This window comes from Chrysochloris asiatica, unplaced genomic scaffold, assembly GCF_000296735.1.
Source record: "Chrysochloris asiatica unplaced genomic scaffold, ChrAsi1.0 scaffold00009, whole genome shotgun sequence".
Taxonomy (NCBI): Eukaryota; Metazoa; Chordata; class Mammalia; order Afrosoricida; family Chrysochloridae; genus Chrysochloris; species Chrysochloris asiatica.
Window position 1 is genome coordinate 22440111 of NW_006408527.1, and position 21178 is coordinate 22461288.

Below are 21178 nucleotides of genomic sequence, written 5' to 3' on the forward strand. Positions count from 1 at the left end.
CTAAACAACGACATATTCCATCTGGTGAGGTCCATGTATAGTTGTTGCTTATGTTGCAATGAAGATGTCATTGGTCTTGCATCTCCAGCATCATTTCTATCACCAAGACCATTATTTTTGAACTACCAACCCCTTCTCTTTGTTTCCAACTTTTACCTTCCAGTCACCAGTAATTATCAGTGTATCTTGAATGCATGTATTGATCAGTCTCAGACTGAAGAAGTTGGCAGAATTTTTCAATTTCCTCATCACTGGCTTTGGTGGTTGGTGCATAAATTTGAATAATAGTTACATTAACTGGTCTTCCTTGTAGGCACATGCATATTATCCTATTACAAACAGCTTTGTACTTCATGATCTTGAAATTTTCTTTTTGACCATTCCTCTACAATTTGTCATTCTCCTGTTCATTTTAAACTATATGATTGTCCAATACCTGTCCATTTCAGCTTACTAATGCCAAGGATATTGATCTTTATGTGCTCCATTTCATTTTTGAACCCTTCCAATTTTCCTAGATTCTTACTTTGTACATTCCACATTCCAATTATTAATGGATCATTGCAACTGTTTCTTCTCATTTCAGTTTACCACATCAGCAAACGAAGGTCCTGAAAGCTTTCCTCCATTCATACCATTAAGGTCAGCTCTTCACCAGTCACAGTTTTAGTGCCTTCCAACCTGACGGGCTTGTCTTCCAGCACTATGTTTGACAATGTTCTGCTGCTGTTCCTAAGGGTTTCAGGGGCTAATCCCTCATAAGTAGACCATCTATTCCTTATATTTCAAGTATGGTAGGGACTATGATTCTTTGTGATAGCAGAATAATGGAACCCAAAAATATATATCCATGCCCCAATGCTCTGAACCTGTGAAAATGCTACCTTATGTGGTGCTATGGATTGGATTATTATTGTTGTTTAGTGCCGTTGAGTCAGTTCCAACTCACAGTGATCCTTACAGGGTTTCTGAGGAGTGACTGGTGAGTTTGAACTGGCAAACTTGATTATCCTACAGTGCCACATCAGGACTCTGAATTGAATTGTATTCTCCTAGAATATGTGTTGGAACCCTAATCCCTATAATCTTACTTGAGTATAATGTTTTCTTTGTTATGTGACTGAGATCATAACAGTGAAAGGTGCTTCTAAAGTCTAATATGACTTTCGATATATAAATCCAGCAGATATGACACAGAGAGAAACCTCCACAAATAGGGGAAGATAAATGCCATTTGGAGAATGCAGAGCAAGGAGCTGAGCTGAGGACCTTTTCCCAGACAGCACAGAGAGACGGCCTTCCTGAATTTGGAGCCAGTGTCCTGGATTTGGATATCGTTTCTCCTAAACCACAAGAAAATAAAGTTTTTTTTCATTACAGCCACCAATTTGTGGCATTTCTGATGCAGCAGCACTAAGAAATGAAAGCATTGGTAAAAGGGACTTGGCAGAGCTGATTAAGGTTAAGGATATAAAGATGGAGAGAGGGCTCTGGATTACCCAGGTGGGCCCAATCTCATCACAGGTGTCCATACAAACTAAGAACCTTTCCTGTCTGCAGAGAACCAGAGAGCTAGGAGGAAGAGGACTCGCCTTGCTATGGCTGGCTTTCAAGATGGAGGAAGTGCACCAGGAGCTAAGGAATAGAAGCAGCCTCTAGAAGTTGAAAGGAGTTTCTAGAAAGGATTGCAGTCCAGTATACACCTTGATTTTAGTCCAGTGAGATCCTATTGGACTTCTGACCTTCAGAACTATAAACGGATATATTGGAATTGTTTAAGTCACCAGGTGTTGGTTATTTGTTATAGCCGCCATATAAGAAATGAATACATTTCTAGTAATGACATCGAAGCTCAGAAAGTAAAAGCACCCCTGCTACAACATGGAAGAACTCATATTTAACTATTCATTTCTCAAGTATAAATTGACTGTCCATTGTGTGCCAGACCCTGTGCAAAGCCTGAAGCATTCTGGTGCTGAAGAGACTCGGGTCTCAACCCCATCTGTATTAGTTATCTAGTGCCATAATGACAGAAATACCCAAAGGGGGTGGTGGTAATAAATAGAAATTTATTTTCACAGAGTTTAGGAGACTAGAAGCTCAATTCAGTATGCTGGCTCTAAGGGAAGGTTTTCTCCTTCTGTAGGTTTTGGGGGAGGTCCTTGTCACTTCAGCTTCTATTCCTTGGCTCCTTGGTGAGCTTCATGTGGTATGGTATCTATCTTCCCCCTCTGCTTGCCTAATCCTGTCTTTTATACTTCAAAAGAGATCCTCTTAAGCTGTGTCCTATAATAATATTGCCTCATTAACATAACAAAGAAAACCCATTCACAAATGGGATTATAACCACACGTCTAGAGGTTAGGTTTCACAACACATATTTTAGGAGGGTACATTTCAATCCATCACCATCTGTCTGCCTGCTAAGCTTGTCCTCATCACCACCACACTCTTCTACCCTCCACAGCTCCTTTCACACATGTAACCTCATTTTATCCTTACAATAACCCATGATATAGGACTAAGTGTCCTCATTTTACAGATGAGGAAACTGAGGCTCAGAAAAATGTGATGTCAGGCACTGAGTTCAGGGCTGGCCATGTGTGGCTCGGGGCATACACTCTGGCCTTGATATCACACTCAGAGTTTGGAGAGTATCAGAGGTTTGCTTTGCTGGGCCTGTGGAACTTTAAGCAGATATTTGGGGGACCATAACACCACCAACCAGCATCTTGGGGTCACAGTCTCATATGTTTTCCTCCTGGCCCACTTCCAGCAACTTCTCTAGCCTGGGTTATACCAGAGAAAATAACGCTGGCTTAAGCACAGTCCGGAGGCCTGATGTGCTGTTGCAGGTTAATACGCTGGACTGCAAATGTCGGTTTGAACCTCAAGGTTGGCAGTTCAAGCTCACTAGTCACCCCTCAGAAACCCTACACAGGATCTCTTTGGGTCAGAACCGACTCAACAGTACTTAACAACAACAACAAAGCACAGCCCAGTCCTGTTGTGGCACTGTGGGTTAATGCGCTGGACTGCAAGGTCAGTTTGAACCACAGGACAGCAGTTCACATTCACCAGCTGCTCCTTGGAAATCCTATACAGGGATGCTATGACATGGAGTCCTGGTGTGGCACTGTGGGTTTGTGTGCTGTATTGAAAGTCTATATGAACTGTAAGGTTGGTGGTTCAAGCTCACCAGCCGCTATGGGTTGGAAACAACTTGATGACATTTAACAACAACAAAGCACAGCCCAACATGTGGAAGTGAGCTGGCTTCCATTCTGCCATCCAAGCTGGGCCCTGGTGTCTTCAGGCTCCTTGAGGGGTATCTCCTGAGGACAATGTTTCCTGTGGCTGCTCATGCACAGGACAGGTATGACCAGGGGCAACACACAGCTTGCTAAGTATGTCTGCACCCCCTGACTCTTCTGTCACCTCTGTCACTTCCCTCAGTGATCTCCACTGTGTCACACCCTTCCTTAGGATTTCACCACAAGACCTGGACAGCTCAGTCAAGGGGCCCAGGCCATGTTTAATCATCATAACCATTCATTCTGTCAAAATTTGTTCACAAAGCATTACCTCACTGATCCACCCACTCACCCATCTGTTATCATCTGCACTTTTCAAAAGAGGAAACTGATGCTCAGAGTGGTTGTATGAGCTGTCCAAGATCATCCAGTCATGGAGGGTCCAGGATTTGGACTAAGGTATAGGGTCTACCTCCCCTTCTGAGGACTCACTGGTTCTTCATTGAGAAGATCTATAGACAGGGCCTGACCCACTCCTCCCTGACTGCTGCCTCAAGGCCTGCCCAGGAGTGAGTATAAAGAACCCAGGAGTCCTCTTTGGAGCTCAAAGAGAAAGGGGACCATATAGCCCCCTAAGTTCCACCAGAGGGAAGCTTGGTTCTTCCAGAAGGCAGTTTTAGAATGAAGTCTGTCCCTAACATAAAAGATTGTTGTTGTTAAGTGCTGTCAAGTCAGTTCTGACTCACAGCAACCCTGTCTAGTGTTTCTGAGGAGCAGCTGGTAAGTTTGAACTGCTGACCTTGCAGTCGAGTGCTTATCCTGGTGGTAAAATTCTTGCCTTCTGTGTGAGAGACCCAGGTAGCTGTGTTCCCAGTTGATGTCCCTAGAGCACAGCCATTGTCCATCTGTCAGTGGAGGCTGGTGTGTGGGCATCATGCTGAACAGGCCTCAGCAGAACTTACAGATGAAGACCAACTAGGAAGAAAAGTCTGGCAGCCTGCTTCTGAAAAGCAGTCAGTGAGAATCCTATGGATCACAACAATCTGATCACAACAAATCATGGGATGGTATCAGACCAAGCACAGTTTCATTCTGTTTAGCTGACTCATAACAATTAACAACTACCCCTGACAGCCTCTCACTCATCTATGACAATAAACTGGGAACACAGCTACCTGGCCAACTGACTGGAAGAGATCCATATTTGTGGCCATTCTAAAGAGAGGTGACCAAACAACAAAATGTGAAAATCACCAGATAATATCATTAATATCACATGCAAGTAAAAGTTTATTAAAGAGAATTCAAAAATGGCTGCAACCATATATTGACAGGGAACTGTTGAGAGGTTGAGGCCGGATTCAGAAGAGTATGTGGAATGAAGGATAGCATTGCTGACGTCAGATGGATCTTGGCTAAAAGCAGAGAATACCAGAAAGATGTTTGCCTGTGCTTTACTGACTATGCAAAGACCTTTGAATGTGTGGATCATGACAAACTATGGACAGCATTGCAGGCAATGAATATTCCGGAATGCTTAATTGTTCTCATGAGGAACCTGTACATAGACCAAGAGGCAGTCATTCAAACAGAGCAAGGAAACAACGAATGGTTTAAAATTAGGAAAGGTGTATGCCAGATTGTATTCTTTCATTATACTCATTCAATCTGTATGCTGAGCAAATAAATTGAGACGCTGGATTATATGGAGAAGAATGTGGCATCAGGATTGGAGGCATCAGGACTCATTAACAACCTGCAATATGCAGATGATACAATTTTGCTTGTTGAAAGTGAAGAGGACTTAAAATACCTACTGGTGAAGATCAAAGACCATAGCCTTCAGTATGGGTTGCATCTTAATATAAAAAAAACAAAAATCCTCCCAACTGGACCAATATGTTGCTGTTGTTAAGTGCCATCGAATAGCGACCCTGTATAGGGTTTCTGAGGAGCAGCTGGTGAGCTTGAACCACTGACCTTGCAGTTCAAACAGCTTTGCTGTCTGGCGCATTAACCCACAGCACCACACCAGGACTCCAGACCAATATATGACATCCAAATAAATGGAGAAAAGATTGAAGTTGTCAAAGACTTCATTTTGCTTGGATACACCATCAACACTCATGAAAGCAGCAGTCAAGAATTCAAATGATGTATTGCATTGGGCAAATCTGCTGCACAAGACCTCTTTAAAGTGTTTAAGAACAAAGATTTCAGTTTGAGGGCTAAGGTGCACCTGACCCATACCATGGTATTTCAATAGCTTCATATGCATGTGAAAGTTGGACAATGAATAAAGAGTTATGGTCTTGGGGGAGAATATTAAAAGTACCATGGATTGTCAGAAGAACAAACAAATCTGTGCTGGAAGAAGTACAGCCAGAATGCTCTTTAGAAGACAGGATGGCCAGACTTCATCTTTCACACTTTGGACACTATTATTAGGAAGGACCAGTCCCTGGAGAAAGACATCATGCTTGGTAAAGTGGAGAGTCAGAGAAAAAGAGGAAGACCCCAACAGGATGGATTGGCACAGTGGCAGAAGCAATGGGCTCCAGGTGTGGCAGTGATTGTGAAGTTGGTCCAGGGCCAAGCAGTGTTTTGTTCTGTTTTGCGTAGGGTCACTATGAGTCAGAACCAACTCGATGGCACTTAACAAAAACAACATCTCCTGCCAGCATCCTTTCCATCCTTTCCTGCTGAGATGCAGTGGTGCCTAAGGCAGGGGGATGCCAGCACATTGCCTGTCCAGACCTGGTCCACCAACCCCATCCAGCCCAGGCCTCCAGAAGGCCAGCTGCTGAGGGGTTGCTGTGATGGCAGGGTGAGTCACAGAGCCTGGAATCTAAAGTCTCCCAGGCCTTCACCCACCCCAGCCAACTCCACATCTGTCTTCCAGATGTTCCTACTTGAAAAGTACCTTCTGTCAGCAAGGACCCACACCAAGGTCAAGGACATACTTGACCTTAGAAAAGGCCTTCTGAATCTCCCAAGAGTGTGGCACTCCATGTCTTCCTTGGCTAATCATCAATTCTGCAACCTAATTAACTCTTTGGTTGCCTTTGTTCCAACCACTTGAAATTGTATCCCCCAACAGGGCTTACTGATTAAGGGTCCTGATAAGGAAAGCAGAACTCTCAGACAGATGATCACAACACAGTCACTGACTTCACAGAATCCCTAGCATGTGTAAGGAGATATGTCCCTGCCTTCAAGTAGATCCCAAACCAACTGGGGAGACACAGCCCTGCCCTCAGGGAGCCTCCAGTCCAATAGGGCAAACAGTCTGTGCACCTGGGGAGCTTTCCAATGTCTGGAAACCCCCAGATTTTCTAGCCTGACTTCTGGATTTTCTCCTGTTTGGGTCCTGGGGCCTTTACTCAGTATTACTCTTCTCTCCTGCCCTGCCAAGACAACTTACACTATTGTAGTGGTTTGGAGAGGCCTCTACCCATCTGAGATAGGGCAGTCCTGGTATAGCACTGTGGGTTAATGTGCTGGACTGCAAGGTCCGTTTGAACCACAAAGTCAGCAGTTTAAGCTCACCAGCAGCTTCTCAGAACCCCTATACAAAGTTGCTATGAGTTGGAACCGACTTGATGGCACTTAACAACCACAGCAACAATATCGTCCTACCTGAAAAATGAAGCACAAAAAGGAAAAATCAAGCATCTTGTTTTTCAGCTATAATTTTAATAGAAGCAGATCACCAGGCCTTTCTTACACCGCACCACTATTGTTATGTGCCATCGAGTTGGTTGCGAAGTGACCCTGCACAGTTTCTGAGAGTGGCTGATGAGTTTGAACTGCCAACATTGTGGTTATCAATCCAGGGCTTATCCTACAGCTTATCCTACAGTGCCACAACACGGACCACTGGATGGGTTCAAACTGCCAACTTTTTAGTAAGGAGTAGAGTGCAATGGTCCATATGTACCACCCAGGGTTGGTGGGGATGGAGGCAGCTAGTGGTAGATAGAACCAAAATCTAGAAGAAAAAACTTTTCTGATATTACACAGAAAGCTAAAGGCAAACACAGAAGTGTCGGGTACAGCTCTGCCTCAGCCCAGAGCCTCCCCTGACCCCGACTTTCCTCCAGTATGGAGAGGAGGGGATACTGTGCAGGGCCAGCTTCATCAGCCCCCTAAAAGCACAGAGCACTGGCTGCCAGCAAGGGAGAGAAAGGCGTGGGGATCAGGCAGGATTCCACTGGGCAATCACTCCCTCTGCTGGTAGCAACAGGGAACTGCAAGGACATGCAGACAAAGGGTGAACCAGATTCAGTTCTCCCTTTCCCAGATCCTTCTATGCAGCCTTTATTAAGCACCTATAAGGAGCTCTGGTAGCGTAGTGGTTACGAATCGGGCTGCGAACCTTAAGGTCAGCGGTCCGAAACTACCAGCCGCTCCGCGGGAGAAAGATGAGGCTTTCTACTCCCGTAAGGATTTACACCTTCGGAAACCCTGTACAGGGTCGCTATGGGTCGGAACCGACTCGACGGCACTTAACAACACCAACAATTGGCAGATGGCACTGGACCTTGCCTAGGGAGAACTAAATAGAATCACCCTGTTCTTTGTTGTTGTTCACTGCCATCGAGTCAGTTCCAATTCATAGCAAGGACCGAATGGTGAGTTTGAACCACCAACCTTGTGGTTCAAATCGACCTTGCAGTCCAGGAGTTTCTAAATGAACCCACCCAGGATGTAGGAGGTTGGGAGGTCAATACTTCTATAACTCTGGGCCCACTAACAGACTTTCCCTGTCCTCACCAGTCCTGAATGGGTAAACCTGCTCTCCTCTGTCCATTTGCATGAGCCCTCTTACATCATCTGGGCCAAACATGCTTCTTGTCTCCTGCTCCTGCAAAACCTTACTCCCAGCGATGATCAGCGTTTTTTAAGAAGTCAGCTCTGCCCATAATACAGAGACTCAAAGGAAGCTGTTATTGGAAACATCCTAATTGTTTTGTTTTATACCAATCATGGTTTTTCTTTTAAAAAGTGCCTTTAATGTGTGGCAAAATAACAAAACTACTTATACATGGTATCCATGCCTGTGGTTTGTAACTGACATATTTATTTCATTTTGATTTTATTCTCTAGTTACCTTAATGCCTACATGGTTCTAGATACTGGAAACCTGATTATAACATAGAAATATTTTTTAATTCAAGGTTTGCATTTGGGAATTATAAACACTGAAGTGTTCAATTTATGATCAAGAAGAGACATACTTTTAATTCTAAAGAAGCAAAAATTGATATCATACCTGTTATGGATGGGGTCCTACTGTAGCTCTATAGGATAAGCACTGGACTGCCAACCGCAGTTGGTGATTGGTGGCTCAAATTCACCAGCTGCTCCTCAAAAACCCTATCTAGTCAGGTCACTATGAATTGGAACCGACTCCATGGCACTTAATGACAACACCTACCATGGATAAGGTACTAGGCTCTATAACACACAGGTGAGTAAGATACGGCTGCTATGCTAAGTACTATGGAGGTTGATAAGCATGTTAACAGGTCATGATGGCATAGCAGCATTTCGAACCCAGCAACCACTCCATGGGAGAAGGATGTGGCAGTCCGCTTCCGTAAAGATTCACAGCCTCGGAAGTCCTATGGGGGCAGTTTTACTTTGCCCTACAGAGTTGCTATGTGTTGGAATTGACTTGATCACAACGGATTTGGTTTATGTCTTTGTGCCTGTTGGATCTTCTAAGAATAGATATTCAGTCTCTCCAACCACACTGGGAGCTTTGCACAGCAGGAAACAATGGACAGAAGACACCTTTATTGGGAAACTGTTTCATGTTTGGTCTTTAATAACCACAATTTCATTGAAACCTCTCAACAAGCCTGAGCTGTAAGCACCATATTTTGTTGTTGTTCTTAAGTGCTGTAGAGTGGGTTGTGACCCACAGCAACCCTGTATTAGGGTTCCTAGGAGCAGCTGGTGACCTTGAACTGCCGACCTTGCAGTTTAAACCAACTTTGCATTCCAGCACATTAACCCAGAGCGCTACATCAGGATTCCAAGCACCATATATAAGCTCCAATTTACAGAGGAATCTCAGGTTTCAGAAGGTCAAGTCATTTGCCCAAGAGTTGCCATTTGTTTATACAACCAAGAATCCAGCACCACGCTGAGTATCATAAACATTATCTCTTTCAATCCTCACACCCAATCATTGAGTTAGGTTCAATTAAGCCCATTTTAGTTGAACACAGAATTACCACATGATCCAGCAATCCCAAACACACACACATATATACACCCAAAAGAGTAAAAACCCAGACATGCCCATCAACAGATGAGTGAATATGCAATTGTACTCAGCCATAAAGAGAAACGGAGTTCTGGTATAACGCTGTGGGCTAATGTGTCAGGCTGCGAAGTCATTTGAACTGCAAGGTCGGTGGTTCAAGCTCACCATCTGCTCCTTGGACATCCTATACAGGGGCACTATGGGTCGGAATCAATTCAATGGCACTTCACCACATAATAACAATAAAGAGAAATCAAGTCCTGATGCATGCCACACCATGAACGAACTTGAAAACATCATTAATGAAAGAGGTCAGTCACAAAAAGACAAACACTGTAGGTTCTCCCTTATATGGAAAGGGCAACCGACTGTAGAACCCACAGCTTATTTGTGGTTACCAGGGTGTGAAGGAGAGGAAAAAGGAGAGTTACTGTTCAGGAAGCACTGAGTTTATGCTAATGGTGGTGAAATAAATCAGAAAAGAATAGTGTTCATTGGTCTACAGTATAAGGATTATAAGCAATATCACTGAATAATATATGTGAAAATTGTTGAATTGGCAAATGTTTATTATGTATTTGATCACAATAGTAAAAAATTGCTCCCGTTTTACAGACGAAAGCATTGAGGGGATAAATGTACACAAAGTCGCACAGCTAGACGGCGGCAGAAGGAGTAGGAACGGAGCTCGGTCCCACTTTACTTTCATCTGAAGTCGTCTGTGAGAGGCCCAGGCCTCCTCTTTCCTGCTCCTCCCAGTCACTCAAGGGCTTCACGCCCAGCTCAACCACGGCCTTAGCAGCTTCCTTTCCAAGGCCCCTAGGAGTTCTTTCACCCTCCTCCAGCAAATCCCAGAAATTACATATGGATGCAGCCTCCCTGTTTGTCTTGATCCTTTCTGCTCCTCTTGGAACAAAAACCACATTGACATTTTTCAGCATTATTACAGTAAAGGGGCTGGATCCCAGCCAGCTATTCTGGGGCTTTAATTATATGTATTCTCACAAGTCTAAGTGCCTGTCCTCAGCTTACCCATCTGAAAACTGGGGAAATCAAGAAATATTCCATCATCTCTGATGACCAACAGAGGAAGGTGCTAATTTGGAAATGGTATTGAGTGTGTTCAAGATGTGGGTGACTTCTGACCTTAGTTTTCCCTGAGGCTGGCTCACAGTACTGCTTTGAGTGTGCTCTCCCTGGAGAATGAATGTCCTAAAATCAAAACCCCCAAATTGCTACAAACGATTTCACAAAAGCGGGGGGATCCAGAGGTTGAAGTTTGCCTAGCTCCTCAGAGGGTGCCAGGACCCTGCCTTGGGTACTAATTACAACCTACCCTGGCTAAATATTTGGAATGGAAATGTTTCAAAATCACTCTTACTGGTATGGGAATGTCAACTTGACACCGCAGAAGATTTCTCTGGGGCTTCCTAGCAGAAATGACAGCCCATTTTCATCTCAGCTCCCTCTAGCCATTAAAGGGGGCCATGTGGTCTGGCAGGATCACAGAGGGCCAGGAAAGCAAGAGTCAGGGTTGCCAGCACCCTGCCCTACTCACCATCATCCTCCACCCCAGGGGCGAGTCTGCTGACCCAAGCTTTTTGCCTGTGACATTTGCTACGACAGAAAATTCAGCTGAATAAAGGATCTGTTTTTATAGAGAAAGATGCTAATGATTTTTGAGGGCTCTTTAATGAGATGGCACTTGAGACGCTAACATGTTTTCAATATAGATGATGGGAGCATGAGACTCTCTGCTGGCCAGGAAAGGTACCGTTCTCTAAAGAGATGCCCGTTCTCTAAAGAGATGCCCTTGGTATCTGCTGAGTCTCTAAGGAGGCGTAAGGGCTGCTCTTTAGACCTCTGCTGGTGGTCAAGGTTAGAGGAAAGATGGAGCTTTTGTGCAAACTGTTCATAGATTCAGCTGCTAACAGAAAGATTGAAGGTTCATGCCCACTCAGATGTGCCTTGGGAGAAAGATCTCCTCATCTACCTCTGAAAAATCAGTTCTGAAAACACTATGACATACATGGGTCACCATGAGTTGAACTGACTCTGAGGCAACTGGTTTGGATAGAAGAGGTGACCCTCTGCCTGAAACGCCTTTTCACCTACCCCGAATCTTCCCACCCATTCTTTGCCTGACTTAATTCCTGCCTGCCCAATGGTACTCACCTCCCGGCAGCTGTTCCTTCCCCTCCATTGCAGTCCCCTTCTCTCTCTTCCCACAGCCCCATCTTCCCTCTGGAGCACTTACCACAACTGAGGTATCATCGGGATATAATTGTCCTGCTTACTAGACCATTTTAAATAAACAAGTCTTATATTATGTAGCCTCAGCACTTAGCACAGTTCTAAACTGTGGGACATGTTTAGTGAATAAATGACCATGCACTTTCAGTCCTCCTCTAGATCTGAAATCCTAAGTCACCCAGACCATAACCTCTTTGAGCTTTTCTCCCTGACTGCTCTCATGGGGTTCTTAGGTGACAGGCCCCAGACAGAGCATATGACAGTCCTACAAGCCGGCATGAAACCAATCCACGGACCCCCTCCCAGCTGCTATCATAGCACCTGGGAACACATCTGGCTCCAGAGTCTCCCGTTCCCAGCTCCTCCCTCTTCTGGCCTCCCTTTCGGAAACACCTTTTTCCTGCCCCCATTAAAGCTGCTGTGTTTCCTGCAAGGGAAGAGGGCCTTTGATTACAGAGCACTATTTATAGCAGGCCTCCCTCCCTCTAGGCCTCATGGAGGTGAGGGGTGATGGAGGTGAGGGGGTGGGGATTGGGTACTCTGGACTTTCCTGAGTACCATTTGTTGATGAGCCCAAATGAGGGGAAGGACCCAGAGGAAACAGCTTCTAGTCTCTAAACTGGTTCCCCTTCTTAACTTCCCCATGTCTGTTAGTGGTTCCTCAATTCTCCCAGATCCCCAGACTCAAAAGAGATAAAACGTTATGGAATTTAGATCACTTAAGTTCTCTTAAGAGATCAGATTTTCTAGATAAGGAAACAGGCCCAGAAAGGATAAGAGGAAAAGAGATGTAATGAGCAAGGTCACACAGAAAATTAAAAAGCAGGCTGCTGGCTAACACTATTCCTTACTTGCCTAACACATCAGAGTCCTGTGGTGATGATGAAGGATAAGCACTGGACTGCTAACCTCAAGGTCAGCAGTTCATACCCACCGGACGCTCCTTGGAAATCCTATACAGGGTCTCTATGCCAACTTGATGGAACTTATCAATAACAACACCTCATTTAATAAAGAGCCTTGGTTGCGTAGTGGGTTACAAGTTGGGCTGCTAACCACAAGGTCAGCAGTTCAAAACTACCAGCTACTCCACAGGAGGAAGATGAGATTTTCTGCTCCTGTAAAGATTTATACCTCGGGTCATGAAAAGTCAGAACCAACTCCACAACACACTACCACCACCTCATTTAATTGTGTGAGGCAGGTGGCATTATCCCTATTTGACAGATGAGGACTCAAAGACTAAGACACGTGTTTTAGATTATTCACGCTGCTGTAACAGAAATAGTACAAGTGGGTGGTTGAACTGAAATTTATTTTCTCATTTAGGAAGCTAGAAGTCTGAATTCTTGGGCTCTGGGGAAAGGCTCTGTGCACTCTTGGTTCTCTAGCATTCTCACCTTCCTTGGAGATCTCAAGGCATCAATCTTTCCCCATTTGTGCTGAATCTACTTGTCTTAAAAGTGATTGTTTTAAGACATACACTGCAAGGATATCATTAACATGAAGAGAAAGCCTGATTCAGAAATGGGATTCCACCCACAGGTAGAGGGGTTAGGATTTACAACACATATTTTGGGATAGATGCAATTAATTAATTAATTAACAGTAGGCTAAATGGCAAACCCAGATTATGAAGGGACTTCAAAAAGTTCATGGAAAGATTCCATTGTCTCATAATTCCATTTTCCATGACCTTTTTGAAGTCCTCTTGTTCACACTAAATGGTGCAGTGCAGCTGGATTCAAACCCATGATTTCTCAAACCAATACTCTTCCAAATGACTGCAGGACTCTTTGATTCCCCCTCTCTTTGCTCCTCCCACATCCAACAGTCATTAGTTCTGTTTTTTTTTTTTTTTTTTTTTTTGGATAATTTTTTTTTTTTTTTTTTAATGCCTTAATTGCAATATTCAGAGGAAAATTCTGCACCTAGATCCTCATAGTTGTAAATAGCAACAATAATTGATGTGATAGTTGAGAATACTTACTTTCCACAGTCATTTTTTTTTTTTTTTTTTTTTTGTAGAAAATCTATCATACCCACTCTTCTCTTCTTTTCCCAACAGAGCCATTCTAGCTCAGACATTCCCAGACAGGAAGTGACAGCAGGTCTGCTAGCCTCATTCTCCCTCCTACAACTCACTAGTTCACTCAATATCTCTTTACCCGATGCCTACTGTATGCCAGCTTCTGTGATTTGCTTCCATCAGTGAACAAAGGAGACATGGTGTCCACCACCTTGACTGTCCTATTGTTAAGACACTGCTTCACCATGTCCTTTCCCTGTTCTGAGTCTCTAGTGTCTTCCTACCATTTACAGGCTAAACACCTGCCTATGCCTCCCCCTGTAACCTACACACAGGGCCAGGCAGTTAATGAGAGCCTAAGAACACATCAACATACTATCATCAACTAAATAGAAATACAACAGCCCAACAATCCTCCAGAGACAACAGACAATTTTAACTCACACAAAGAAACAAGAAAGAATGGCTCAAATAAATGATGAAGGTCAGAGCCAGAAAATGTTTCTGAGGAAGAAAAAGAAATGGAACTAATTGAAAAATAATTCAAAAGAATAGTATTTAGGTACCTTACAGGATTATTAACAAAATGATCAAGGAAAGCAAGGAGAATACAGAAAAAAACTTTAGAAGGATTCAGGAAAACACAACAAACAAACAAAAAAACAAAATAAATGCAAATTTTGAAATAATACAAAACCTGCAATTAGAAATCCAGAAGATTAATATTAAGATTCAGAAATGGACAATACATTGAAAAGGCAAAGGAGTAGATTTGAATCAGTGGAAAGCCAAATTAATGAGCTTAAAGATAAATCTCTCAACAATAGTATGCTAGAAGAATAATCAGAAATTTTAAAAATCCACAAAAGCCTAAGAGTTATGGGGGATATCATGAAGAGGAACAACTTACAGGTAATTGGAATTCCAGAACAGAAAGAGACAATAAAAAACACAGAGAAAATTGTTGGAAGAAAACTTCACTAATCTCATGAAAAACGAGAAGATAAGCATACAAGAAGCTGAGTGAATCCCAAACAGGATAGATCCCCAAAGAAAATCCCCAAGACATATCATAATCAAACTTTCAAAAACCACAGACAAGGAAAGTCTTGAGAGCAGCTCAGGAAAAAATGAAAAGTTACCTACAAAGGACAACTAATAAGATTAGCTCTATTTTTTCAGCAGAAACCATGCAGTCAAGAAGGCATTGTATAAAACTCTGAAAGAAAAAAAATTGCAAACCAAGAATCATATACCCAGTAAAGCTGTCCTGCAAATATACCAGTGAAATTAGGACATTTCCTGATAAACAGAAATGAAAGAAATTTGTAATGACTAGACCAACTTCACAAAAATTGCTAAAGGGTGTTCTTTGGACTGAGAACCAACAGCAATAGACTGCAACCTGAGATTATCATACATGACAACACCACCCAGGACTCAATCCAAATACAGAAATATTTAAAGTAAAACAAATCTACAAGACTGAAAATAGGGAAGCAGAGCTATCAATTTATAATGAAGTCAATACAAAGCAAAAAGAGGAAATAGTGTAGATACAGAACTTCCAAATTATCAAGGAAGTCAAGTAGATTTCAAGATAAAACAGATTGTTTTAAGCAAGGAAAATTTTTATAAATTACAGGGTAACCTCAAAGAAAATTAATACAAGTGCACATCAAAACAAAAAGAGAAAAATCAGAAAGGTTTAGTAAACATTCATGCGACAAAAATGAAAATGAAAAGCACACAAACAAAATGAACTCAAAGCACACATTATGTGCAACAAAGAAACAAGGAGCAGCACACACAAACAAACAGAAAAATAACATTAATCAATTCATGCCTATTTATAATGGCACTGAATGAAAAATGCACCAGTCAAAAGACATGAAGAGCAGAATGGACAAGAAAACAGAATCCTTCATATGCTGTCTACAAGAAACACGTTAAAAAAATATACAGAGAGAGAGATAACTTAAAGGTCCATCAACAGAAGAATGGTTAAGCAAACTCTGGTACATATAATGGAATACTATGCAACACCGAAGAATAACGATTAATTTACTAAACACCTCGAAACATGGATGTTACTGGAGGGCATTATGCTGAGTGAAATTAGTCAATCATAAAAAGACAAATATTGTATGAGGCCAATGTTGTAAAAGATCAAGAAAAAGTTTTCTTGATAAAAGAAATAATCTGTGAAGGCTACAGGGGTGGGGTGAGGGAGGGAAAACTTTTCATGTTAACATGAGTGATGGAGCAGGCAATATACAAGAAGAGGGAGGTTAACAGAAGAAAGACGAAGGTAGCAGAAGACATAGGGAGGAATGTAAGACATAAAGGGAGTACAGGTAAATATTGTTAACTGTTGGTACATGGAGGGGATTGCAACTAATGTATGCTTTTTTGAATATAAAACTGATGATCTGCTCTGTAAACCTTCATTCAATTCACAGTATAAAGTTTTTTAAAAATAAAAAGGAACAAACCATATTAATCAACATGGATGGGTCTCAAAAATATTAGGTTGAGCCAAAGAAGTCAGGCAGAAAATAGAACACACTGTCTGATTCCACTTATAAGACGTTCAAGAACAGGCAAAGCTAATCTCTGGTGATAAACGACCCAGTGGGTTGCAGAGTAGAACTGTGTGCACCATAAGATTTTTATGGCTGAGACCTTTCAGAAGCAGATTGGTAGGGCTTTCTTTTGAGACAGCTCTGGGTGGTTTCAAAGCACCAACCTTTCAGTTAGCAATTGAGAGACTCCAGAAATACAGTATATGGGTATCTTGATTGGACCATGAGTTACACAGCTGCATTTACTTGTCAAAAATGTATCAAAATATAACTGCTGTTGCAAGGAGGGGAATGCAATCATTGAAATGAAGCAAAGTATATATGACTTGTTGAATGTAAAACTGATGATCTAGTCTGTAAACCTTCACTCAATTCATAATAAAATGTTTTTTTTAAAAAAACGTATCAAAATTGATACTTAATATTTATGCATTGAACTGTCTGTAAATTATACTTCAGTTAAAATAGACAAAAACAAAAGAAAAGGAAAGTGTTCCCTCTCTCTCAGTTGGAGAGAAGACTACCCCAGGACTGGGGATTTGGGGCACCAGGTCTTCTTCTATTTAATTCTTTAGATCTGGACTCTTGCTCAAGCTCTGCTCAACATCCCCTGAAAGGGTTTAGGCAACAGCCCAGGTCTCTTTTGCACCGGCAGATGGAGGCAAATAGAGCAGGCAGTCCAGGCCCATGGACCACTGGGCAGGGACTCTTTCTGGCTTATAAATCAGGCCTTCTGCCTCAAAGGCACTACAGCTGAACCCTCCCTGGTGTCCGATTACCATGGAGACAGCCCCAGCCTGTATTCTAGCACATAAACCTTGAGTTCATCATTTCAAATCTCCCACCTTCCTATATACTTTTCCTTGGCCACATCTGTGACTCCTCCTTCCCAAGCCGTTGCTATTTATAATGCCCTGGAAACACAGCTTGGTCTGGATGGATAATAGGCAGGCTTTGCCAAACAAAACCCTAGGCCACTCACTTCCTTGCTCCCCAGAGGTCTGTAGTCTGAAGCCCAATGGGGCCCGGAGGGATCATACATCTTATAGTCGGCACCACAGACAACCCTCCCACCCAGCCTGTCTGACCCTCAGACCAAAAAACATTTTCTCCTATCTGGAATATAAACACCCTTTTGGGGATAAATCCGCTCAGCTCTAGTCTTCAGGACTCGGGAGCTGACTGTGGCATCCTTGGCTTTGTTCAGCCACTTTGTTATCCCAGATAGACCTTCAAAAGGCCAAATATTTAAGTGTAGAGGCGCAGAGAGTGGCATGGGCACGTGGGGCCACGAGTAATGATAATAACTAACATTAGTTTTATGCCAGATGGTTTGTAGCACCCTCTAAGATGATGCTCACAATTCTCTGAAGTAAGTATTATTGTTCCCATTTTACAGATGAGGACATTGATGTTCATAGAGGTTGCAGGAAGTGGTCATTTTCTAAATGGCAAAGCCTGTGCATTTTCTACCATATCACAAGCCTCAGAGGCTCGATGTCAGGGAGAAATCCAGTAAGCAAGGACTTAAAGAAGTCTTTAAGCAAGTCAGAGAAATTCAGGGCCGATAACATTTGTTATCAAGATGTTCAAATTAAAAGATAATAAAATTTCCCACAACGTTTGAAGTCCCCTCATACTTACTCCTGCCTCCCACTCAGCTTGAGGTTTCTGGGTGGCACAAATGGTTTGCTCTTAGCTAAATTCAAACATATCCAACAGCACGATGGAAGAACCAGCTTGTGATTTCCTTCCATAAAATATTACATTGGGGGTTCAGGATCATCGTCTCACGGTACACCATGGTCAAGTGACATAACACAGTCCCCAAAGACAATGTTCTACATCCTACTTTGGTGAGTAGCAACTAGGATCTTAAAAGTTCCTGAGAGACCATTTAAGGAAAGAAGAGTGATGAAAACTAAAGATGCTTAGAAACAATTAGCCCTATGGACTAACCAACACTAAGACCATGTGAACATCAGTCTCCATGACCCTGAGACCAGAACTAGATGGTGCGTGGCTCCACTGCCAAGTGCTCTGAAAGGGATCACATTAGAATGCCCTGGATTGAGTGAGAGAAAACGTGGAACAAAACTCAGAACCATAAAAAAGACTAGGTTCACTGGTCAGAGACTGATGGAACCCTAAAAACTATGGCCTTTTGTTACCCTTCAGTTCTGATCTGAACTTACCCTCATGACTCAATTTTCAGCCAAACAATAAGTACACAGGGGGACAACAACACTAATGTGGTGCCCACACCATAGAACGATCAACGATCTGCAATTTTTAAAAGGCAGCATTTACCCAAGGACAAAGTTCAGAAGTGTTGGGAAAGGAGGAGGAATGGAAACAAGAAACCCAGGAAGGAAGTGGGATTCGTGATGTTACATTGTGGGGGCTGCAATCATTGAGATGATATGAAGTTTTTTGTAAATTTGTTGAATGTAAAACTGATGATCTACTTGGTAAACCTCCATTCAATTCACAATTTAAAAGTTCAAAGAAAAAGAAAAGGATGGAGGTAGAAATGTAAGTACGTTGCTATTGTTAAGTGCTGTCCAGTCGGTTATGATTCATTGTGTCCCTGTACAGAGTGTTTTAGTGTGGGTTTGAACTGCTGACCTTGCAATTAGCTGTCAATGCTTATATATCTCACAGCCAAGAAAACTATGGAGCAGTTCTACCCTATAACAGATGAGGTCACCATGACTTGGAATCGACTGAGGGTTTGGCCTCTCAGCTTAAGAACAAACCTACCTTCTATTGCTCAAGTAGGAGTCCTGGTGTGGTGCTGTGGGTTAATGCATGACACTGCAAAGCCATTTGAACTGCAAACTCAGTGGTTCAAGCTCACCAGCTGCTCCTTGGAAACCCTATCACAGAGTCGCTATGGGTCGGAACTGACTCTGGCACTTAACAACAACATTGCTCAAGTTATCAATCAGCAAACGTTTCCTAAGCTCCTATTAAGTACCAGGGCTCAGCTTTGCTGCTCCATGTTCTCCATGTTCTTACAGCCTCTCCCAGACTGTATCAGTGCTCCAGCCCCCACCCAACATCTGGCCACAGCGCTGCCATCCCAAACACAGAGGTCTTTGTCTAGGACTGAATGTGGGTGCTGGAGTGTCATGGTCTCTGCGGCCAGCTCAGCAGCAGCCCTTCCCACAGCCACCCCAACACTGTAGTCACTTTCTCAGTCTCCCTGATGGCCTCTCATTTCTATGGGCCTGGTCAGCTAGAGGAAGTGGGGAAATGACTCAGAGGTGTGATACGACCTTAACAGACACATCTTTGTGATGACATTTTGTAAGGAGATTGGTAATGAATGACAGAAATGGATTTGGATTTCACCAGTGTGTAAGTGAGGAGGAGCCCTTTTATTAGCTCCAAAACACAAAACAAAAACCACCACAACCCAAAAACCTTGTTAGCAAGTCAATTCTGACTCAAAGTGACCCCATGTGTTACAGAGAATATCTGCCAGATAGAGTTTCATTGGCTGTAATCTTATGGAGTCCTGGTGTGGTCGTGTAGGATCAGCAATGGACTGAAACCACAAGGTTAGTGGTTCAAACCCACCAGTTGCTCCTTGGTAACCTTATGTGACATTGCTACGAGTTGGAACTGACTCGACAGCACTAAACAACAACAACAATCTTCCAGAAGCCAGTGGTCAGACCTTCTTCTGCGATGCCACTAGGTTGAGTTTGAACTACCAACTTTTAGGGTTAGTCAGTTGCAAACTGCTTGTACCACCCAGGATCCTTTATTAGCTCCAGCTAAAAAGCAATGGAATCTTAATGGGCCACCAGCCTCACACAGACCTAAATTCATGCACAATGACTGTTTTCAGCTCTGATTAGAAAATGAAAAACAGAACTCAAAATACAACACTTTTACATTGTTCCCTTGACTAGCTCAGTAAAAAGTTTACAGAAATGGTAAAATTGGTGATGTACTTTTATGTCGCTTTAATTGAAAGATAAATCTTAAGAACCTGCCAAAATAAATGCAATAGCAGAATTAGCAATAAAAACTCACTGTGTGACTTCTGCATTGATACAGCATAGATACACCAATAGATAGCTAAGTTTCAACTCTGCTCTGGGAAGGGTTGTGGATAGGACAAAGATCAAGAATCAGAAGACCTGATTCCTTGAAACTACGTGGCTTTAGGCAAATGACTTGCCCTCTCTGAGTTCTGGTTTCATCATCTGTAGAAAGAGGAATTATTTGTCTTGCCAACCTCATAAGGTTACCATGGAGAATGAATGGGATGTTGGATGTGAAGATGCTCAGTGAGTATCCCACACTAGAATATAGGCACTGCCATAATAAAGGCATGAGGAGGGCCATTGTAATAAAGGTGAGATTTGGGTCATGAGGCTTCAGTCAAGCTTAGCTCAGCCCTCAGTGAGACCATGATGGTCCCAGAGTGTGTGTGTATCAAAGACTCACTCACAGAGCCCATATGCCAGGGGTGGGGAACATTTTTTGTGCCAACATTTATAACATCATAAGTTGTTGTTGTTGTTAGGTGCCATCGAGTTGGTACCGACCCATAGTGACCTTATGCACAGCAGAACGAAACACTGCCTGATCCTGGGCCAACCTCACTACTGTTGCCCCGCTTGAGTCCATCAATGCTGCCACCTGCCCAATCCATCTTGTTGGGTGTCTTCCTCTTTTTCTCTGACCCTCCACATTACCAAACATGATATCCTTCTCCAGCGATTGCTCCCTCCTGACAATATGTCCAAAGTATGAGGACGAA